The sequence below is a fragment of the Oryctolagus cuniculus genome, chromosome X, assembly GCF_051225735.1.
Source record: "Oryctolagus cuniculus isolate XC-2025 breed Fujian yellow rabbit chromosome X, ASM5122573v1, whole genome shotgun sequence".
NCBI lineage: Eukaryota > Metazoa > Chordata > Mammalia > Lagomorpha > Leporidae > Oryctolagus > Oryctolagus cuniculus.
The window spans coordinates 101945675-101970064 of record NC_142888.1 but is presented as its reverse complement, the minus strand read 5'-3'; the positions used below and the strand labels follow the sequence as shown (position 1 = coordinate 101970064).

Sequence of the window (24390 nt, the reverse complement as noted above, 5' to 3'; positions counted from 1 at the left end):
TCTAGAAAAGTAGTAGAAACTATCTGTTTTGACTACCACTGTATCTCTACTGCCTGAAGCAGTACCTGGTACATCACAGTTTCCTTAAGAATATTTATTGTCAAATAAATCAAGTAACAAATACTTACCATTTTGTTGCATTCCCTCTTTCTTCCCTTCTGCTCTTCCTCTTCTTCCTTTTCACCCTTCTCCTCCTCCTCCTGTTACTGCGCTTCCTCTCCCTCCTCTCTTCTCCATCATATCCTCAACTTGTTGAGTACTTGTTGCTAGGTACTGATGTATATAATATACTGTCCCTTTTAAAGATCACAGAACCCTGATATGTATATTATCATCCCCATGTTCATAAACAAAGGAACTGAAGTTGAAATGGTGATGTGCTTTGTTCAAGATGACAAAATTAATGCATCAGAGCTCTGATCTAAGACCTAATCTGCCTGAATCCAAAGCCCATGTTAATTCCACTCCCCTAGTGACTTCAATTCATGTTCCTGTCTTCTTTTACCCTCTGCTGCTTTCCCTCCAACAGGTTGAGCATTCATGATATCCAAGAACATTGTATCCAAACAAAATCTTACACATTAACTCATCTAATTTTTTGGCTGCCCCCTCTTTTTCTACCTTCCACTATTTTGCAGTTGGGGGAAATAAAGCTCCAAAATATTAACTCTTGTTCAATGTCACATTAATAATAAGTGGCGGCCGGCGCCGCGACTCAATAGGCTAATCCTCCACCTTGCAGCACCGGCACACCGGGTTCTAGTCCCGGTCGGGGTGCCGGATTCTGTCCCGGTTGCCCCTCTTCCAGGCCAGCTCTCTGCTGTGGCCAGGGAGTGCAGTGGAGGATGGCCCAAGTGCTTGGGCCCTGCACCCCATGGGAGACCAGGAGAAGCACCTGGCTCCTGCCATCGGATCAGCGCGGTACACCGGCCTCAGCGCGCCGGCTGCGGCGGCCATTGGAGGGTGAACCAACGGCAAAGGAAGACCTTTCTCTCTCTCTCTCTCACTGTCCACTCTGCCTGTCAAAAAAGAAAAAAAAAGAAAAAAAGAATAATAAGTGGCAAAATAAGGACTAGAAGCTTTTCAATCCAGCCCTGTGTTCTAAGTAGAACACTTATACACCTTTAAAAAACTCAGTGGGACAGCATGAGGTTATTAAGAAGGGACTCAGATTAAGAGAATGATAAAACACTCTTAGAGAAGCAGAAGAAGATGGAAAGGAGCTTCCTCTTTCCACACCAAATCAGTGATTCTAAAATTTTAGAATACATGAAAATTATCTAGAATATTGTTAAAAGGGAAATTACTAGCCCCCCCCACACACACACACATTTCAAATCCATATCTGGAGTGGAGCCTAAGACTCTACATTTTTATCTGGATCCCCAGCAGGTGATCTGTGGGCCATACTGTGTAAAACCCTGTAAAATCCAAGTATTCCTGGGGGCTGGCACTGTGGCATGGTAGGTTAAGCCTCTGTTGTGCCAGCATCCCATATCAACACCCATACTCCTCTCCCAATCCAGCTCTCTGCTATGGCCTGGGAAAGCAGTGGAAGATGACTCAAGTGTTTGGGCCCCTGCACCCTTATGGGAGATCCAGAAGAAGCTCCTGGCTCCTGGCCTCTGATCAGCACAGATCTGGCTGTTGCAGCCATCTGGGGAGTGAACCAATGATTGGAAGACTTCTCTGTCTCTTCCTCTCTCTGTAAATCTGCCCCTCAAATAAATAAATAAACCTTAAAAAAATCCAAGCACTCCAAGTGTAGGTAAACAGCATGTGGTCTTGTCCCAAAGGTAACATAAAAGTTAATTTTTAAGAAGAAAAACACCATGTTGCTCTGTTTAGAAAGCTTGGGGAAAATCGCATTGTCATTTCAACACAGAAAATCATTTGAAGAGGTTTACAAAGTTCTGGCTTTCAAGTATACTGCCCCAATAAGAATTTGACATTTTAAGTCAGCAAAAGTAACACAAGACGAGAAAAAGTCAGCCTGTTTTGATATATGATGACAAAAATATGTATGCTAATTAAAATCCTCACACTTAATGGGAGCTGTACATTTATTAATGATGCATGACATTGGAATTCCAGTGGAACAGTAGATCATGTTCCGTATCATCCAATGCATTGTATTGCAGTAAATACCCCAGGGATTACTAATGTTTCATTATGACAAAATTGAGTTTAAAATGTTGTTAGGTTACTGGACAAGTGACATCTGTCCTCAGAGGCTGAAAATATACACAACACTGAGAAAAGCCAACATTACTGAGGAAGAAATTGGTCAAGGAAAAGCAGAGGATATTTCTGAATGTTTAGTAGCTGTGTTTTAGATATTAGAAGAAGATACTAGAGACCAGAAAATGGAGTATGCTCCCAAAGCTCACCCATGATTTGTTGTCTTTTGACTCTGTGGACAATAGAATGTCCTATGGAATTACACCTGGAGTTATTTGATAGAATAGACCAAAGGAGATAAAAGGTGGTTTCAGTGTATGATTTGTAAGGTAAAGCTTTCTGTTGGACATAGGAAAGGAGAAAACTAACTATTCTGCATGTAAAGCCACCCAGTCAAAAGTAGTGAAATTGACCCATTTTATTATCTTTACTGAAAGAAAGTCCATATAGGATGATGAAAGTGGTATTGAACCTTCAAAACTACTTCAAAAACTTGTATTCTAATTAAAGTCCAGTTGTCTAAAATGTAGGCTACTTTTGGGATGGGCTCAAATTGACTTTTCTAAAATAATCTGTAGCCTAGAACTTTGACTTCAAAGCAGGTACTGGGACTGTCTTCAGAGTTTTGTTGAAGAGTCCCATGTAGAGGAGACCTGTCATCGGTCCTCTATGGAACCCCATATTTACTCTGGATCTAAGGATGTCATTCAGAAATAGAAAGAGTGAAAGAGGGAGGTATGTGTCAATCCATGTGCAAAGTACTTTCATAAAAGTTATCTATTTGAAATAAATATCTCAGTCTTAGGAAATGGAGTTATCTGTTTAGCAGATTAGGAAACTAAGGTTAAAGCATTTCCTTAAGTCCTCACAGCTAGCAGATAGATGGTAGATCCAAGATTAAATCCAAATCTTTCCATCATGAAAGCTCATGCATTCCTATACATCAAGATTTCTTTGTTTGAGTTTTCAAAGTGTTTTCACATATTTATGTCATGTTTTCAACAGTTCTGTAACTTAAGGTGGGCAATAACATCCTTATTTTGCCAATGAAGACACAAACTTGGAGAGACTAAACAACTTATTGAACTGGACTTCCAGTTAGAACTGTTGATTCTACCTCACATGTCAATAACTTTGTACCTTATGATGATTTTGTGCCTTCACCAGCTTCAAATTGGTCATTCCTGGCATTTTGATTTAAGTGAACTCTTTCTCTTGAAGGAATGAAATTTGGGGGATGGGGTTTGTAGAATGTAGCTGTGCTTGAGGAAAACAACATTTTAAGGAATCTCAAACAGAGAAAGGTATTAAAAGTATAGGAATGAGCCTACTCCATTTTAGTACTCTTCCACATCATTCTAAGTTTATGAAATAAAAACATGAGAAGATAATACCAAGGGAATGGAGGGTCTCTAAGTACAAGGGTTCTCTATAGCAGCTAAGCAATGCCAGGGTCAAGGCAGAGGAGAGCACCTTCATTTTTGAGGGGCACTGCTAATTTGGGATAGCACCATGTTACTATGTCTTTTCTCCACTATGCTCATTAATTTATGTAGATGAAGTACATTTACAACAGAAGTTAGTACAAAGGTGTGAGAAGAAAGGAAAAATATAGTCAAATTTAAGGGTGAAAATGTTATTATGGTAAAAAGAAATAATTACTTCCCAAGGTGTAATGATTTTTTATTAAACTATCCTTTGTAGATATTATAGAGCAAATAGCTGAAATGAAAAAAGAAAATGTGGACATTTTATTGGAAAACATCCCAAGTTAATGCTGGCTTGGGGAACTGTGGAAGTGCAGAAGTTATCATTTTTCTGCTTCAATCACTCGATGTAAATGATTAGACATGTTTTGAACAGCTTCCAGTTCATTATGATATACACTTGTACTTATATAGGAAAGAACTGTCTGAAATTAGATTGAACTTGAAACAAAATTCCCTTTATTGTCTAGCCAATCAGATTGATTTTGGACATAAGCTCTTAACCAACTACTGGGTGTGTTCACTACTCCTGAGGCCAGTATGTGTTAAGAGTGAGAACTCTTGAGTCGTGCTGTATGGATCCAAATCCCTGCTCTAAAGCCTAGTTGCTTTCTGACCTTAGGCAAATTGTTAACTCTCCATCTCATCATCTGTAAATGAGGTTAATAGGACTAAGGAAAATAATTCAGTTACATCATTTAGCACAGACTGTAATATCTAAAGTTCCCAGAGGCTAGCCATGTGAAGCAGCCACCTACAACACTGGCATCCTATATGATCACTGGTTCAAGACCAGGATGCTCCACTTCCCATCTAGCTTCCTGCCAATACATCTGGGAAAACAGTAGAACATGGTCTGAGGACTTGCACCCCTGCCACCCAATGGGAGACCTGCATGCAGTTCCAGACTCCTGGCTTCAGCCTGGCCCGACCCTGGCCATTGCAGCCATTTGAGGAGTAGAAGATGGAAGATCTCTGTCTGCTGTCTCTCTATATATAGATAGAGATATAGAGATATAGATATATGTCCTGCCCTCAGTGTGGGCTCAAATTCTCCTGCAATCTCCCACTGGGTTGCCAAGGTTACCGAATTGTAGCATCTCTGGAGAGTACTCATGTGAATTCCACAAGTTCTCTCCCCCACCGTCTCTTTTTTCACAGTCTCAGTTCAGTAGCACCACACATTCACTAGGTCCTAATCTCCTGTTAATTCACCCCCCCAGAGTTAGATTTTTCTGCTAGGCTCAGGGCCGGTGCAGACTTGAGGTTGCCCTGCTTATGACGTATGCCCAAGATGGCGCCTGCTCTTTGTCTTGCTCGCCCTTGAGAGGTGAGCGGAGAGAGAGAAACCCGTGTCCGTACCAGTCACCTTTTTTTTCTCTCTCTCTTCTAGTTAGCCTGGTGAACTTTTCCCCATGGGGTCGTTCCCTCTAGTCTCCTCTTTACGCTTGCCTGCCGGTGTCTCAGGCTATTGAGGTTTAGCTCACCTCGCATTCCAGCGCTGGTGTGTTGAGTCTGCCGCTGGTGTCCCGAACTGTGGGCTCCCACGCTTTCCACGCAGGTCCACTGTGAATCACTAGTTCTGGAAGAGTTTCCTCTGCTGTTTCTTCCCCTACTCTTCCTTGAACCTGCAGTATCTCCACTTTTATTAAACTGTCTCTCCCCGGACTATCAGTGTGCTCCCTTCCTATTCCGCCATCTTGCCACTCAGAGCATATATGTGTGTGTATGTATATATATATATATATATATATATCCCTCTCTATCTGTAATGCATCCTTTAAAATAAATACATAAATATTCAAATAAATAAAGTTCCCAGTAAATGTTAGCGGGGGCTACTACTATTATTATAATTGCTTAGTGCCAAAGGACCTACAGGTCAGAATGCATCATGTGGTCTTGATAATGACAATGAAACCAATACATGTTTAAATGACATTCTCAGTGTATCAGATTTCTAGGGCTACCATACAAATTATTCCAAATTGAAGGCCTTAAAATAACATATTTATTCTCTCACAATTCTGGAAGTCTTAGATCAATATATCAGCAGGGCTCCACTCCCTCCGGAGGCTCTAGGGGAGAAACCTACCTTGTCTCCTCCAGCTTCTGGTGGCTATAACCATTCCTTAGCTTGTGGCTGCATAACTGCTTTCTCTGACTCTCCTCACATGGCTTTTTCCTCTTCTCTTCTCCTTGTCTCTTATAAGGACACTTGTCGTTGGATTTAGTGCCCTTCAGGTACATTTAAGATGCTCACATCTCAAGATCCTTAACCTAACAACATTTTCAAAGACCCTTTTGCAAGATAAGGTTTCAATACAGGTTCCAGCAGTTGTGACGTGGATATACTATTCAACCCACTATACTTCATAAGACATCTTTAGTTTCATTTCTTTTGTCTTCATCATCTCTTAGATTGATACATCCTGGGAAAGGTTTGTATCATTTTATCTCAGACTTCATTATGGAAAGAACCAGATATTATCAAGTGGTAAAAATAACAAAATTATCTGCAGTGGCTTGCCACATCCACCTAGGATACTGCCTTCCCCTGTGTGGCTCTTCTGTTCTTGTTCCTCACCATTGTACATAGGCACCCTTACTCTGCTTAGGAACACCAACTACCATCCCAGCCAAGTTTTCCTTACCCTGAATGATGCCTCAAACTCTAGACTTATTTTCCTACCTTCAACTTCCTAATAATCTTATCATGTATTTTAAAAGTGCTTCAGTAGCTAATTTTCCCACCAGTCTGGTGAGGAAAATAATTACAAGCATTCTAGTGGGAATTAAAAAAAAAACATATTGGCTATGGGTTATTTTCAATAAACCAGTCAGTAGTTTTGAACTTCATTTATTGAAAACAGAAACTTCCAGTTAAATCTTCTTCAGAGCGCCAATAAATAAAATGGGTAAAAGTGGAAGTGCTCATGTTGATATGCAGATATCTGAATTGTAATGGGAGAATATCTTATTTGTTGGGATTTCCAGCAATGTGGACCAGCTGTCTTTTACTCCAGAATCCATATATTTAACCCATTTCTAATGACACAGAACAGATAGTACCGTCTCAATCTAAAATCTGTAATTATGTGCCAGCACTTTAAAGTTCTGATTAATGATTCCAAGTGATGAGCAGACTAGAGAACATTACTGTAATTTATTGAGGAGAGTAAGAGTTTCAGCCTGGAGAGTATTCAACTTTGGATTTATTCTGACACCTCAGAAGTTTACAAAGTTTTAGTTTCAGTTCTTTTTCCATCAGTAAAAATTACAGAATTTCTATTTATGTAGGAGTTCCTTTAAGGGAGAATGCAGAAAAAAGTTATTTCTCCCAGGTTTCAATACAAATGTTCTGTCAATTCAATCTCATTTCTGATACTCCAAAATCCCACCCCATTGGGCCTCCCTGGCAGGATGTCAGCTGTCAGCTTTGTTCCTGCCTGTATGCTGCAACCAAGCCCTAATAGAGAAAAATCATACAGTTTGGGTAGATTGGTACCAATAAAAATTCACGGTTCACCAAGCTCACTTAGGCCCTCATTACTACCCAGCAATATTATTTTATTCCTCAGGTTCCCTCACTCTGTTATCCTCCATAATTACTTTTTCAGAATTTCTCTATTTTTCTTTAACTTCCAACTTCCCCTCTATTCTCCATGAATGCCCATCTACACATTATCATGTATTTTATGATACCCTCACATGAGAAACTCCCCCAGTTTTCTGCCATCATATCCAAAATCAGATTATGTCTGCACCCATGCTCTTTCTCCCTCCTGTTATAATGCAGGAAATGTTCTGTGAAAGGTCAGTCCCGCCTCCTCTGCTCTGGATCCCACCCTTCCTCATACTTTCCCTCTCATTTAAATTAAACTCAAAGTTTCTACTAGATCTTTCTCAAGAGCTTTTTCCAGTTCTGCTTCAGACATTTATTATACTTTTCATTTCCCCAATCACTACAAACATATACTCATTTATCCTATAGGTTTCAGCTTAAATACTAGTGCCTAACAGGCATCAACATCCTGACACCTCCAGTTTATGTTCTTTTTCATTTTTATTTTCATTTTTATTTCTATAAAGGGAACAAATTTCATGTATTTAATATATTGAGTTTTAAGAACATAATAATATTTCCCACTCTACCCTTCCTCCCCACCTTGCTCCCATCTACCTTCCCACCCTCCCCCTCCTTTCTTTATACCTCTAATTTAAATTAGATTACCATATTATAGTCACCCATTACCTCCACATTGCTCCTTCATAGTACTTTTCACAGTTTGTAACTACATACTACTTTATATGCAGTAGATTTTATGCTCTATGAAAACAGAGATTATATTTATCCTTGTTGTGTTTTTACTAGTTATTATGGTGCTTCACTCATGGTACATGCCCAAGAGATATTTGTTCAATGGTGAATGGACAGAAAGTTGCAAGGAAGGAAAGAACGGAAAAAAGAATGCTGATCATAATGACAAATATTTGGGTAAAAGATAAATAAATATCTCAAACATTCAAATATATGCAAGTAGTCAGGTTTACATATACATATATATATAGAGAGAGAGAGAAACTATTTTTTTCATTCAGAGCAATCTGATTGGCTGATTTCTAATCATTTCATTTTGTTGCATACAGAAATTGCTTTGTGATTTTGAAATCTTTCCTTAACTTATTTGCCAAAAACGAAATTGGATTGTATCCTGGACACAGCAGGAAGGCAATTTAAAGAACCCATGAACATTGTTGAAATTATTATGCAAGCTTATTAAATGCAATGTATATTTAAATTGAAAAAACTTTCTTTATTAAACCTAGGTAGGTGAGTTTTTACAGCTTCCAGCACTAAACTATATTAAGTTTGAGAGGATAGATTAATTTCTAATCTTTATGGAAATCGTTTTTATTAAAAAGTGGAAAGTTAACAATTTGACAGTTACAGGATTTGGATAACTCTAAAAGGGTCATCATTTAAATATGCAGGGAAAGTAAAAATCAGAGTGCTTTCATGATAAAGATGATTTTTTTTATTTTGTATGCTCATTTTTTAAAGCTGTTTGGTATTTAGGCTTGTTAAGGAAAATCTGAAATGTGGTTGAATATATTACAACCTAAATAAGAGTTTTGACTTTCATTTTCTTTTTACAACAGCCAACCAAATAAACCTCAGCCTGAACTTACATGCTAAAATGATAAAGATTAGAGGATATTTTCATTTCTCAATAAATGGTCAACATAATCACTTTTCAAATTTGTGAATATGCTCTGTGATTTTCAAGTGAGCCTATCTTTTCTATTTCATAAAAGTATTTTACATCATTAGAACTTGATCATTTACATTTCAAGTTGTTTCTTTTTTATAGCTTTATTGCTAAACAATACACAAACAAAATTGTACATGAAAATACTTCAAAGGGTTTCTGGAAAAATTAAATTAAAAGATACACTTATTTTTATGCAAAAAATCTTGAAATCCATGCATTTTTTTCATTATATACATTTTTGAAGGTCCCTCCTATACCTAAGCAAGACTGGGAGATGATTTGGTATTTATATACAATGTGAAATCATTACCACAATCAAGTTTATTAATGCATCGATCACTTCCCATAGTTACATGTGTGTGTGTGCGTGCGCTAAGAACATTTAAGATCTACTCAGCAAATTTCAACTATACTCACATTATTAACACTTTAAAAACATTACAGTTTGCTGGGAGGTAGATTTAGAGGTACATAACAACACTGGGGAACAGTTTCCTAAGGAGATGGCTGTAGCAGAGTGGGAAGGTGCTGCTTCTCTACTATGAATTTGAGCTGCTCTTGTGGTCTTAAAAGTTAGAAACACGACAGCTTTGTGTTGTAGCAGATTGAGCCACTGCCTGTGATGCCAGCATCCCATATGGACACTGGTTTATATCTGGCTGCTCCACTTCTGATCCAGCTCCCTTCCCAAGTGCTTGGGACCCTGCCACCTACAGCCTGGCTCTAACCTGGCTATTGTGGCTATTTATGAGTGAAGCAGAAGAGAGAAGATTCATTCATTCATTCTCTCTCTCTCTCTCTCTCTCTCGCTCTGACTTTAAAATAAATATTTTAGAAACCAAACCTAAAAGGAATACAGCACTTTAATATTTTCGTCTTCTGAAAGAGAATGGATATTTGTCTAATATGTTTACTTGCAGTTTGCAAGTGGCTGAGAGGCTGTAACTTGTGATAACTAACCTTTGAAAGCTCAGCAAGAGTTAACTAGCTCCACATACTAAGCCTCTCAGACTTCTCTCAGATTCTATAGAATGAGGTCCTCACTAAACGGAGAATGAAAATAGAGATGCAGGGGGCCAGCTCTGTAGTACAGCAAGTTAAAGCCCCGGCCTATAGAGCCTGCATCCTATATGGGTGCCGATTCGAGTCCCAGAGGCTCTACTTCTGATCCAGCTTCCTGCTAACACGCTTGGGGAAGCAGTGCAAGATGCCCAAGTGCTTGGGCCCCTGCACCCGCATGGGAGACTCGAAAGAAGCTCCTGGCTCCTGGCTTCGGATTGGCGCAGCTCCAGCCATTGCAGCCATTTGGAGAGTGAACAAGAGGATGGAAGACCTCTTTCTCTCTGTAACTGTCTTTCAAATACATAAAAAATTAATCTTAAGAAACAAGAAATTCAGTTTATTTCTGAGTATTAACAGAGAAATTCAGAAAAAAGTTTTCTAAGCAGAAAAGTCTATCTCTGTTAATAGTCACTAGTTATCTTTATAATAACAAATTTTATTATGTATATTTGATATTTTTAAAAAGATTTATTTATTTGAAGGGCACAGTGACAGAAAGAGAGGAATAGAAAAATAGAGATCTTTTTTCCACTGGGTCACCCCCCCAAATGGCTGCAATGTCCAGGGCCAGGCCAAGCCGAAGCCAATAGCTAAGAACTGTATCTGGGTCTCCCACATGGGTACAGGGGCCCAAGCACTTGAGCCATCTTCTGCTGCTTTTCCAGGCACATTAGCAGGAAGCTGGATATAAGGTTGAGCAGTGGATACTCAAACTGGCCTCATACAGGATGCCAGTGTCACAGTTGTTGGCTTAAACCACTATTTCATAACACCAGCCCAAAACTTGAGGTTTAGAACATGATGTTATGGGATACTTATAGATAGTAAAGTGGTTACTATAGTGATATCTATCATCTCACATAGTTATCATTTTTGTGATAAGAGGAGCTAAAATCTATTTATTTAAGAGAAATCCCTAATTGAGTGCTATTTTATCAATTACGGACTCACATTGGACATTACATTTCTAGACTTTTTCCTCCTCTATATTTGCTGCTTTCCATCCTTGACATATCTCCCCATTTTCTCCCCCGACCCCTGCCCCTGGTAACCACTATTTTGTTCTCTATCCCCAAATGCACATAAATATTTATGTGTTTCTATGTGTATATATTTTATATTCCACATATTAACATCATGCAATACTTGTCTTTCTGTGTCTGCCTTATTTCTTAGTGTAATATCCTCCAGGTTCATCTATCTGCAGTACATGGCCAGATGTTCTTGTCTTATAAGACTGAATAATATAATAATATTCCATTGTGTGGTATATATAATATATAACATATATGTATATAAAATCTCACATTTTCTTCATCTATTTTTCCATCAGTGCACATTATACATTGTTTCCATATCTTATAGCCATTAGTTTTTATTTTGTGTCTTTGGTTCAATGTTAATCTTATACAAGGGTCTAAGAATTGGCACTATCCCCTTTCCTACCTTTTTTGTTTTATATCCACGGTGTCACTTAGCAATGGAGCTTTCCCACATACAATTGTAAGCTAGAATAATAGAATCTTGGCTCAATAAATCTGTATCTGAATCTGTTGCCAGGACCTTAAATTCAACACATCTAAAAACAAAGTTCAAAGTCTCACTCTAAGTACTTCCTTCTCCAGACCTCCTGATTTCCCTCAGTGGTGCCAATATTTTTCTAGTCAGCCAGGCTGAAATTTCAGTGAGACACTTTTTTGTTTATCAGCAATTTATTTAATCAATGTATACTAAGCTTCAATTTGTCCTGAGCAACATGGGATGCTCAATAAATGTTTGCTAAATGAAATAACTCCACAAATATCTATTGAGGGTCCATCATGACAAAAATGTGGGAGACAGAAAAAATATTGAGACTCAGATATTGCCTTCATTAACTTACAATATTAATAGGTAGAATAATGCATGTGTATAAAAGCAGCAATAAAGATTACATGCAGCCGGTGCCGCGGCTCACTAGGCTAATCCTCCACCTTGCAGCGCCGGCACACCGGGTTCTAGTCCCAGTCGGGGCGCCGGATTCTGTCCCGGTTGCCCCTCTTCCAGGCCAGCTCTCTGCTGTGGCCAGGGAGTGCAGTGGAGGATGGCCCAGGTCCTTGGGCCCTGCACCCCATGGGAGACCAGGATAAGTACCTGGCTCCTGCCATCGGATCAGTGCGGCCATTGGAGGGTGAACCAATGGCAAAGGAAGACCTTTCTCTCTGTCTCTCTCTCACTGTCCACTCTGCCTGTCAAAAAAAAAAAGATTACATGCAATAATAGCCATAATATATGTGTTAACAAAACTCTGTAAGAGTATACAAGAGGGAAACACCATGCCTGCCTTTGAGTGTAGCAAGTTGTCATTCAAGCTGTAAGTTCAAGGGTCACTTGGACAGATAATGAAAAGCTATAGGAAGGGCGTTCAGAAGGAAGAGAAAAATGATGGATCCCCAGATGCATGAAAAGTAAAGTGATTCCAGGACAGGGCCGGCAGTCAAATTTGTCTTTAACAAAGGATACAAGTAGGGGAAAGAAGAAAGTAAAAATTTGAAAGGTAATTGTTGGAGATTGGTTGGGGGAGTACCTAGATATCTAAGCTAATGATTCTGAACTTCAATATTCTTTGGGACACTGTGAAGTATTTTCCATATAGTATGTGACCAGAGCTGTGGTTTCTCTAGAGAAGAATAATAGAGATATTAAGGTTAAACAAACCATGCAAGACTAACAACATTTGAAGGGCTCAGGGAAGATTACAAGAAGAAGACCTTAATTGGGATCAAAGAGCTATTTTCAATTATTGGTGGGGATGTTAATTTTTGGCAGAAATTTTCTAAAGGGCACAAATAACACCAATAGGTGAAAGGAAGAGGGCAGGAGGTTTTAGTTTAGTTCAAATCAACAAATTACTTTTTAATATGGCTACATAAAATATAATTGGAATTTACTGGCTTTCTGGAGCAATAATTGAACATGAGGGGAAATATTGGAAAGGTGGGAGGTTTGTATATCAAACCAGATGTATCTTAAAGATCTCCCAAGACTTAAGATTCTAATATTTTAGCTTCTAATTGTGTAGGGAGTGTTTAAAAAGATAACAGAGCATTTGACAAAACAATAAGGATACTTTTGTGAGAGTTAAGACAAAAGATGATATGAAGGCCTAGATAAGTAGATTGAAAATAGATATAACCATAATTGCTAACAATTTCATAGCACTTATTATGTGCCTAATGCTGTTATAAGCACTTTAGATATATTTATTCTATTGATCCTTGCAACAATCCCATTTTATAGATGAGAAAGCACAGCACGTAAATATTTCTTGACTTTCTCAAATCACATAATTAATTATTGGCCAACCTAGGATTCCAGTCCAGGAAATCCAGTTGTGGAGTCTAAACTCTTAACTACTATGCAATGCTGGTTCTCCATAGAAGAGGTGTCGAAATAGAATTGAAAGACCTAGTTAAATAGGTGATCATAAGACTAAAAGAAGATAAAGCATAATGCCAAGGTCCTAGCCTCGAAAACCAGAGATACTGTTGTAGTACTAACAAAAAAATGAAATCAGGATAGAGAACTCATTTTTCAGTAGAGGTTAAAAAGTAGATTATAAACATGTTGAATTTAAGATGTTATTGGCCTAGATAGGTAGCCATGTGTAGCATACTACTTGTGAAATAAAAAGTCAAGGATTTTAACTTTGTCTAAGTATAACTACATATAACCTTGCTAGAATGTTGATATTGTAAAACAACAGTAGACATGAAATCAAGTCTTTATTTCATTATTAGTATAGCAACTTTTAGGAAAATATAAAGTATTGCTCCTAAAATTTAAATGTGCTAGTACATGGGTACTTCAGAAAGTTCATTAAGCATAAAATAAAAAAAAATAAAATTGAAAGATGAATTTATTTTGGGGCAAAACATCTTGAAATACATGCATAGATGGGACTTCACAGAGTTCATGGAAAATGCATATTTTGAAAAAATTATGAAAGAATTTGAAAAAAATTTTATACCAAAGCTTACCTTTTAATTCTATTTTCCCAGAAACTCTTTGGAGAACCTTCATGACCATAAAGCTTTGTAAACATTTTGGTGTTTTATTGCCATAGAGTAAAATTATAAATTAATGTGTTAAATGGCACTAAATTGTGTACTCAAATGCTAAATAAGAACATTTATATACCTTTGTTTTTGTCATGCTGAGGATTTTGACTCTGGATTCCTTATATTTCTTTTCTCTTTGTCATATTTATTTATAGGGGCAAAAATAAATTGTAGGTGCATGGTCTGCTGGGCAATGATGGCAGCCGTGTAATTATGTATGCAGCCCTTGCTCAGTTCTTTGACAGAAAGCTGCTTTCTATACCTTTGGAATACCTTGAACACACCTTCTGCATTAAGGATGCAGGCGCTGAAGTTGCCTGATGATTGCTAGCATTGTCTCCCTCAGACTCCAATTGCACTTCATTTTGTAAAGCATGGAGATCCTTTACCATGTATTAAATGGGGGGAACAACTCAGAAAGCTGTTTTTGACTCAGAGTAATTTTTTCAGTTTGCATGAAATGTCCTTCCAACAAGCAGCTTTGGCTTCCCCACTGAAGAATGCTATCAGATGTGTTTCACGGCTTGCATGTGTCATTGAAGATCTCTTAGTCTATCATTTGTAAAGCTTCAGGGAACACAGACACTTCTGTGTTGAATTGGGAAACTTATTGCCTTAGAAAAAACACCAGGCAGGAAATGTAGATGTGCATCAAGGGGATTAGTGAAAATTAATTTTGCAGAGAGAAGAGGTAATGTAGCTAAAAATTTTTGAAAAAGGAAAAGCAGGTCAAAATATCAGTCAGGAAAAGGAAAGAAAATTCTCCCTAGCACAATTTTTTTAAAGATTTATTTGAAAGTCAGAATTACATACAGAGAGATGAGAGGCAGAGAGAGAGGTCTTCCACCTGCTGGCTCACTCCCCAATTGGCCGCAACGGCCGGAGCTGCGCCGATCCGAAGCCAGGAGCCAGGAGCTTCTTCCTGGTCTCTCACATGGGTGCAGGGGCCCAAGGACTTGGGCCATCTTCTACTGCTATCCCAGGCCACAGTAGAGAGGGGATCGGAAGAGGAGTAGCCGGGACTAGAACCAGCACCCATATGGGATGCCAGTGCTTCAGGCCAGGGCATTAACCCGCTGTGCCACAGCTCCGGCCCCTAGTGCAATTTTAACATTGTATAAAATCATGCCAAAAAGAATGTTAACTTTATATATGAAGAACAGTTTTTTTGACTTACTAAGAAATCCTTCTTAAACAACTAACCTGAGCTGAGATGTAGTATTAATTGTTCCTATATATATATAGTTTTAAAGATTTATTTATTTATTTATTTGAAAGAGCTACAGAGAAGCAGAAGCAAAGAGAGAAAGTCTTCCATCCACTGGTTCACTCCCCAGATGGCTGCAGCTGGGCCAATCTAAAGCCAGGAGCCAGGAGCTTCTTCCAGGTCTTCCACGTGGGTGCAGGGGCCCAAGGACTTGGGCTATCTTCTACTGCTTTCCCAGGCCATATCAGGGAGCCCTATCAGAAGTGGTGCAGCCCGGCCTCAAACCAGCACCCATATGGGATGCCGGAACTGCAGGCAGTAGCTTTACCCACTGTGCCACAGCACCAGCCCCATGTATATAGTTTTATAACTAAGCACACTGTTTTACTGCAGTCTAGGATTTAAATTTGTTACCTTTATGGGCCAGTTAGGCTTTCCTTTTAGGCAGTAGCAAACTGTAGATTTGTTGTACTGGTGGTAAGAAAATCTAAGTGAAAATCTATGGATAGACCAAAACAAATTTTCTTGTGGCTGAACCATCAGTTCAGTATCCATGACCTACTACTACTACTACTGATAGATCATGAGCCTCAAATGCTAATATTTTCTCCTTAAGGATGTTGATTTCACCCTAACAGTCTGGTACCTAGTAGGTCAAGTTATAAACCTTTGTGAGACAAGCATCTAGATTTCAGTATTCTTTGACTATTGAAGATACTATTGGATAGGCAAGAGTGTCCAGTTCATAATTAAAGCATTGAGACACAGTTTTGGCATCTGTAGCCAAGAAGGAGTAGAAATTCACCTCATCCTCAATAGCTCCAGTTTCTAATCACTAAACTAACCATAGTGTGACATCTATAGTTAGAGAAGAACATATTATTTAGCAAACAAGGAAATAGAATTTATTTCAAAGAAAATATCCTGTATTGTGAAAAGCCCAGCAAACCATTTCATTGAATTCAATAGTGATAAAACCAGGCATGGATTTTTGTTTCTTTTGTCGACTTTTTCAGATCTGTCAAAGAACAGGTAGCTATTTTATAAAGGAAATTCAAGGCCATATGATAACCCAAATCCATGAAATGTTAAGCTAAAAGTCACTATAACACATGATCTTCAAATACTAAATTACTTGGGGCTTTTGTACATATCTTTCAAGAATTTGAGACTCATCTCAAGATAGATTATAGGATGGAGAGTACAGTTGTTATTACTGTTGGTTGTATGTTGCTATTTGTACAGACAGAGCCAACTGACATTGTGTATCACTTTGTAATCTGTTCAAATTGTTGTTCAGATGGAAAATAATGTTAAAATTTTAAAAAATGTTGAAGCACTATTGTATTGCTGGACTTATCAAAGTTTTGCGTGTGTGTGTGTGAAGAGATATAATATTATACCAGAAATACAGGAAATGTGATATATAGCCCACAGTAAGACCAAATCTTTGAATTAGGAAGGATAGTTGTTAAGATCAGGTAAAGACAGTAGTAAGCTTCACAATACATGTTAAAAACAGATGTTATTCACATGTAAGGAAATATGCCTCTTTGTTCTGGGCTCAGGATTTTGGGTAAGAAATTCCACCTGGGCCTCATGCCAGCATAAATAATAAAAGACTACTTCCTGTTAAAAAAAAAAAAACAGGTGTTATTCATCATCAACTAAGATTTTCTCAAGTTCTATTTCAGGAAGATAGAAAACAAAAAGTGCATGTGTATGTGCCTGTATTGTACACACATGCTCCTGTACTCCTCAAGGTTAACTGCTTATGATAGCATCACTCTCTAGTAGAGTAGAGCATCTGCTGCTGAGAATGGAAGGAGCAGATAGCAGTGACATGAAAGTGATTCAAATATTTGGTAAGACAATAGAGTATACAAACCTTAGTTTTTAGTAACATTTATTATTCTTTGTGAATTCTTTGCCAACCCTTAAGCTTCTTAGGTCAGCATTGCCCACACTTTCATTACTGTGTTTTCCTAATGACATTTCCTACATTAATCACTGAAGCAATCAGAAAATTCTGTTAATTTCCCCAACAAAAATTGTATTAAAATCTAACAAAGGGAGAATCTCTATTCAGGTTCATTAATTCTCAATTTTTGACTTTTCTTTTTTCTCCCAGCATAATTTCCTTTGATCTTTAACTGATTTTATTAGATGCTGGGCAAATGAATATCCAATAATTTCTTAATTTTTATGAATTTTTATGTTAGAGGAGTCCTTTCCTTGTTTAGACTGCCACATTATATCATTGAAATTTTTACATAAATGAATATTTTAGAGCCTGACACCAGATTTAATATTTTGCAGGGACATAGTATTATCATTGTATGAAATTGGCCACAATTGAGGTGTCAAGAGTAATAGAATTTACTTTACTAGGAACTTTGGTCTAAAAAGTAAATCTCAAAGAAATAGTTCTGAGGGAGACTATGAAGGATTTACTATTTAATCAAGTTGTTCTTTGTCAGCATGCACCAAAGAAGTGTTCCAGTTGTATCCTAGTTCAATTTATACAAGTGTTGTTCATTGCTGACATGCATAAAGAAACTTATTAAAAATGAAATGTCTCAATAGAACTTTAAAGTGTCTGCCTATATTTTTCATGTTCTTTTCCAATACATTTGCACAGAAGAATGTTTATATTTTAGCATTATTTTGTCATATTTTGCAGCCTATAATGTTAATGTATTTTCAACCAGATAGAAAAATATTACACATAGAATGGAACTATTCATGAGACAAATGTATTAGAACAAAATATCATTTCTATCATGTTTATAAATTATACAATTGCTAGCATCTGTTTTCTGTTAGTCCTTCCCACACATCAACCCCATTGCTGATTATAACAAGATTGGGATTGAAAAATGTTGTAGAATCAGTCCAGAAACTCCATTTGATACTGCATGCAGTTGCTGGAATGTTGATGCAGTTCAAATGGAGAAATGTTTATTGTTTAAGATCTGCTTCTCCATTTGTAGTAATTTATTTCTTAGAGGACTCCATTACTCATGAGGCTATTGTTTCCCTCCTGGATACTTGTGGTGCTGAAACTGTGAATCAGACTAGTGGTTGTGGTTCGCGTCTGTGGAAGGCTGTGTATTGAGCAGTGTGAGAGTTAGGTTAAGTCGCCTCCCCGCTTATTTCTACAATTGAGCAGTCCCTAAAGACAGTTATTTCTTACTGACTCTTTCATTTCCTTCTTTTATACATTATTATTAAACATTTCAGGCATATAAAGGAATATAATGAACAGCTTTGAGCCCACTCATTACTTTGCTTTAAAAATTAACAAGTACAAAGTCCCTCTGAATCCTTTTGTGATCCTATATGCCTCCCTTCCCCAGAGTGGAAGCCACTATCCTAAAATCAATTATTTCCTTGCACAGTTTTTGACTTTTCCAAATGTGTGTGTGTGTATCCATAAAATATGTTATTGTATTTAAATTCCATATGAATGATTGTTTTCATCCTTTATCATTACATTTTTAAATGTATCCATACTGAGGCTTGTACCTCTACCTTACTCAAGTTAATGTCTGTTAATTTTTATACTGTGTGAATACATTAAAATTTATCCATTTTTGTATTTTAGGACATTTAAGTTAGGATAGACACACACACAAGCATTCCAATAAACGTGCTTCATAATGTTTTTGGATATTCTTGGCCTTTTCTGTTCTGTATGGATTTTATGATCAGATTTTCAAGCTCTGTGAAAATGTTGAAATATTGACTGGAATTACATTGAATTTATAGAATAGTTTAGGAAAATTGACATCCTAACAATACTGAGGCTTGTGAGCCATGAACACAGTATATCTCTCCATTGATTGGGTCTTCATATGTATGTGTTCTTCAATAGTTTTCAAATTTTACGTAAAGAAGTATTGAATTATTTTGCTAGATTTTCTGTTAACTGTGAATAGGATGTTTTTAAAAACTATTTATATTCTGGGCCAGCACTGTAGCATACCAGTTAAAGCCACCACCTGCAACACTGGCATCTCATATGGGTGTCGATGAATGACCCAGTTCCTCTACTTCCAATCCAGCTCCTTGCTAATGGCCTGGGAAAGCAGTGGAAGATGCTCCAAGTGCTTGGGCCCCTGTACCCGCATGATACAGATAAGATAAAGCTCCTGGATCCTGGCTTTGGCTTGGTCCAGCCCTGGCCATTGCAGCCATCTGGGGAGTGAACCAACAGATAGAAGATATCTCATCATTTTCTGTGTCTCTCCCTCTCTGTAACTCTGACTTTCAAATACATAAATCTTTATATATATGTATATATATACATATATATACACATACATATTTATATTCTAATTCACTGACCTGAAATAGATAAATGCTGTTGGTTTTTGTCTTTTGATCTTGTATCCAGCAGCCTTTTTACCCTCCCGTCTGATTTTTGTAGTTTACCTGTATGTTCACTTTTGTCTCTTCTTTGCAAGGCATTACACATTTTGTATTTCTGATTGCCTTATTATAGTAGCTGAGATCTTCATTACGACACTGAATTAGAAGCAGTAGCTAATTCTAACACATCTCCTTACTTTAAGAGCAATATCTTTATTATATGAGAAAGTATGATGCTTACAATAGAATTTTGGAAAATCATATTTATTATATTCAGTAAATTCCCTTCTGGCCCTATTTTGATAGGAAATTCTATCATAAGTAGGAGCAAAGTATTAGATAGTACTCTTTTCTATATACTAAGATTATTGTTTTCTTTAATTATGAAATGGATTAAAGCTAAAGAGTTTAGTTCAATTATGAATTACATTGATAGATTGATTTAAAAAAAAAAGTTAAACCATTTTAGTGTTCAAGCTTACCTGGTTGTGATTTCTATGCTGGTGTGTGTGTGTGTGTGTGTGTGTGTGTGTGTGTCTGTTGGATTTCAAAATATTGGAGATTTTTCAGCATCCCATATGGGTGCCAGTTCATGTCCCAGCTGCTCTACTTCCAATCCAGCTCCCTGCTAATGTGCCTGGGAAAGTTCCCTGAACCCACATGGTAAACTGTGATGAAGCTCCTGGATCCTGGCTTCAGCCCAGCCCAGCCCCAAGCCTTGCAGCCATTTAAGGGGTGAACCAGCAAAAGGAAGACCAATCTTTCTGTCTCTTCCTCTTTCTTTGTAATTCTGACTTTCAAAATAAATAAATCTTTATTAAAGAATCCACTTATTCCTTATCCCAACCTGCAATTCAATTCTAGTAATTTCATAAAATTTGAGATTTCCCACTTTTCCCTATTCTCTAATACAGTTTAAAATAGAGGTTTTCTGTCCTAAAAATTGACAAAAAGATTCCATATCTTCGCTATTGTGATTTGAGCAGCAATAAACGTTGAGGTACAGGTAACTCTTTCCTATGCTCATTTCGTTTCCCTTGGGTAAATTCCCAAGAGTGGGATTGCTGGGTCATATGGTATATCAATTTTCAGCTTTATTTTTTTAAAGGATTTATTTATTTATTTGAAAGACAGAGTTACAGAGAGGCAGAGAGAGAGAGAGACATAAAGAGAGAGAGATCTTTCATCTGCTGGTTCACTCTCCAAATGGCTACAATGGCCACAGCTGGGCCAATCTGAAGCCAGGAGCTTCTTCCAGGTCTCCCACGCGGGTGTAGGGGCCCAGGCACCTGGGCCATCTTCCACTGTTTTCCCAAGCCATCAGCAAAGAGCTGGATGGGAGGAAGAACAACCAGTACACAATCTGGCACCCATGTGAGATGCTGGAAACACAGGTAGAGGCTTAACCTACTACACTACAGTGCCAGCCCCCAGGAGTGCTTGGATTTTAGAGAGTTTGGGCCATCTTCTACTGCTTTCCCAGGCCATAGCAGAGAACTGGATCAGAAATGGATCAGCCAGGTCTCATACTAGCACCCATATGGGATGCCGGCACTGCAGGCAGCAGTGTATTAGGGTAATGTTTACCCTACATCCTTGAAAGTGTTTATTGTTTGATTTCTGTATGAGAGCCATCCTAACTGGGGTGAAGTGAAACCTCATTGTGTTTTTGATTTGCATTTCTCTGATGGAACATTTTTTTTAGAAAGCTTTTATTCAATAAATATAAATTTCATAGGTACAGCTTTTGGAATATAGCAGTTCTTCCCCCCATACCTGTCCTCCCACCCCCATTCCCGTCCCACCGCCTACTCCCTCTCCCATCCCATTTTTCATTAAGATTCATTTTTAATTATCTTTATATACAGAAAATAAATTCTGTACTAAGTAAAGATTTCAATATTTTCACCCACACAGACACACAAAGTATAAAGTACTGTTTGAAGACTAGTTTTACTGTTAATTCACGTAGTACAACTCATTAAGGACAGAGGGCCTACATGGGGAGCAAGTGCGCAGTGACTCCTGTTGTTGATTTAACAATTGACACTCTTATTTATGACGTCAGTGATCACCTGAGGCTCTTCACATGCGCTGCCAAGGCTATGGAAGCCTTTTGAGTCCACAACCTGAACATTTTTTCATGTGTCTGTTGGCCATTTAAATTTCTTCTTTTGAAAAATGCCTCTTTTACACTGCAAGCTTAATTGATTTTTATTACCAGAGTTACTGATGGATTTATAGCCTATCATCTCCTTTTGGGTCTCCTATTTTTTTGACAGTGAGAGAGAGAGCGTGGTAGGAGGGAGGGAGGGAAGGAAAGAGAGAGAGAGAGAGAGAGAGAGAGAGAGAGAGAGAGGTATTTATCTTCCATTCACGAGTTCATTCCACAAATGGCTGCAAGAGCCAGGGCTGGGCTAGGGTGAAGCTATGAGCCTGGAACTCCATCTGGGTCTCCCATGTAGGTGGCAGAAACTCAAGCACTTAGGCCCACATCTACTGCCTTCTCAGGTGCATTAACACGGAGCTGCATCAGAAACAGTGTAGCCAGGACTCAAACTGGTGTACCAATATGGGATGCAGGCGTCCTCAGCAGTCCTGTGCCACAACTCCTACCCCTTTGGTCTCCTATTTACAGAATTTTTTTCCTTTCACTTTTCCGCTTTCTGTCTTGTCTTTGATTGACAAGTTTTCTTCATTCTTTTGACTCCTCTTCTAGTTAGGAAATTGTATATTCTGTTGCTGTTCTTTGGTGGTTAACTTTAATTTTTTAATATTTCATTAAAATATATCATACACAGGCCGGCGCCGCGGCTCACTAGGCTAATCCTCCACCTTGTGGCGCCGGCACACTGGGTTCTAGTCCCGGTCGGGGCGCCGGATTCTGTCCCGGTTGCTCCTCTTCCAGGCCAGCTCTCTGCTGTGGCCCGGGAGTGCAGTGGAGGATGGCCCAAGTGCTTGGGCCCTGCACCCCATGGGAGACCAGGAGAAGCACCTGGCTCCTGGCTCCGGATCAGCACGGTGCACCGGCCGCAGCACACCGGCCTTGGCGGCCATTGGAGGGTGAACCAACGGCAAAGGAAGACCTTTCTATCTCTCTCTCTCACTGTCCACTCTGCCTGTCAAAATATATATATATATATCATACACAAAAAAGTACAAAAGTCACTAAGTGTACAGCTCAATGAATTGTCAAAGCAAGAATCTCTTGTTAACCACCAGCCAAGTCAAAATTTAGGATACTACCCTCAGGAGCACCCTCTGTCCCAGCCTCAATTTCCTTCTTCCCTCCCTTTGCCCCAAGTCCACCACTCTAACACTTGCCAAGTTTTTGAAAATTGTAGTGATGTAAACGTACATTATGTATATTCTATGTCTTACTTGTTTTTTGTAAATTTTATTTTTCTTTGAAAGACAGAGTAGCGGAGAGAAAGGGAGAGGCAAAGAAGAGGGAGATGGAAAAGGCAAGAGAGAGAGAGAGAGAGAGAGAGAGGAAGAGGAGAGGGAGAGGGAAGATTATTTTTCATCTGCTAATTCACTCCGCAAATCCCTGCAACAACCATGGCTATTCCAGGCCAAAGCCAAGAGCCCAAAATTCCATGTGAGTCTCTGTTCCAGTGATCTATGTGCCTTCCAGATATATTAGTGGAAAGATGGATAAGAAGCAGAGAACAGACTCAATCCCAGGATCTCTGACATGGAATGTGGGCATTCCCATCATCAGCTTTACCCACTGTAACCACAATACCCACCCAGTCCTTTCACTCAATATTAATTTTTGAGATTCATCCATGTTATGGCACATTTCTATAGATTACCCATTCTATGTAGGTCTTTCACATGGGTGACAGAAAACAATTACTTGAGCCATAAATGCTGCCTCCCAGGGTCCACATTAACAGGAAGTTGGAGTCAGGAGCCAGAGCTTGGGATTGAACCCCGGGCACTCCAATATGGGACACAAGCATTTTAACCAGTATCTTAACTGCTAGGAGAAGCACCCACTCAAGAACATTTATATACATGTTTTTGTTTATCCATTTGCTTGTTTGCACTCCTGTTGAGAAAATACTAAGAAATCTAATTGCTAAGTCACAAAATATACATATATTCAACTTTAATATATAGTATTAAGTAGTTTTCCAAAGTGATTGTATCAATTTACAGAATCAACTGTGTTGTGAGATTTTTCTCTTCATATTTTATCCAAAGCTTATTACTACTGCTGTCAGTATTCTAAATTCTAACCATTCTTGTAAGTGTACAATGCTGTTTCATTTTTTATTTTAATTTGTATCTTCCTGATAAATAATGATACTAAGCACCTTTCAGTATGCATGTGGATAACCTCTTTTGCAAAGTGCTTGTTGAAGTCTGTTGCCCATTTTTCTATTGGATCATGTACATTTTTATTGATTTGAAGAAGTTCTTTGTGTATTCTGAATACAAGCTTTTTTCAGTAATGAAGTGAATATATGAAACCATTCTATAGCATATTTTTTCTCTGCCCTTTGATAAGAAATTCATAGTATTAATGTAATCCAACTTATTATTTTTTGCCATTTGGGTGAGTATTTTAGTTAAATTTTAAAAAATATTTTTCTACCCTAAGATCATGAAACTATTTTTTCATGTTATGTTGTAGAAGCCTTGTCAGTTTTTGTTTACTGTATTATAGCTGGAATGGATTTCATTTTTTTTAA

At 38.2% G+C, this 24390-nt stretch overlaps 1 protein-coding gene across 6 annotated transcripts in view; it reads left to right on the top strand.

Moving 5' to 3' along the window:
* The window catches only part of TENM1 (teneurin transmembrane protein 1), an 870866-nt gene that overhangs the window by 648764 nt on the left and 197712 nt on the right, over positions 1-24390 (top strand). The gene's annotated exons all lie outside the window — the stretch shown is intronic.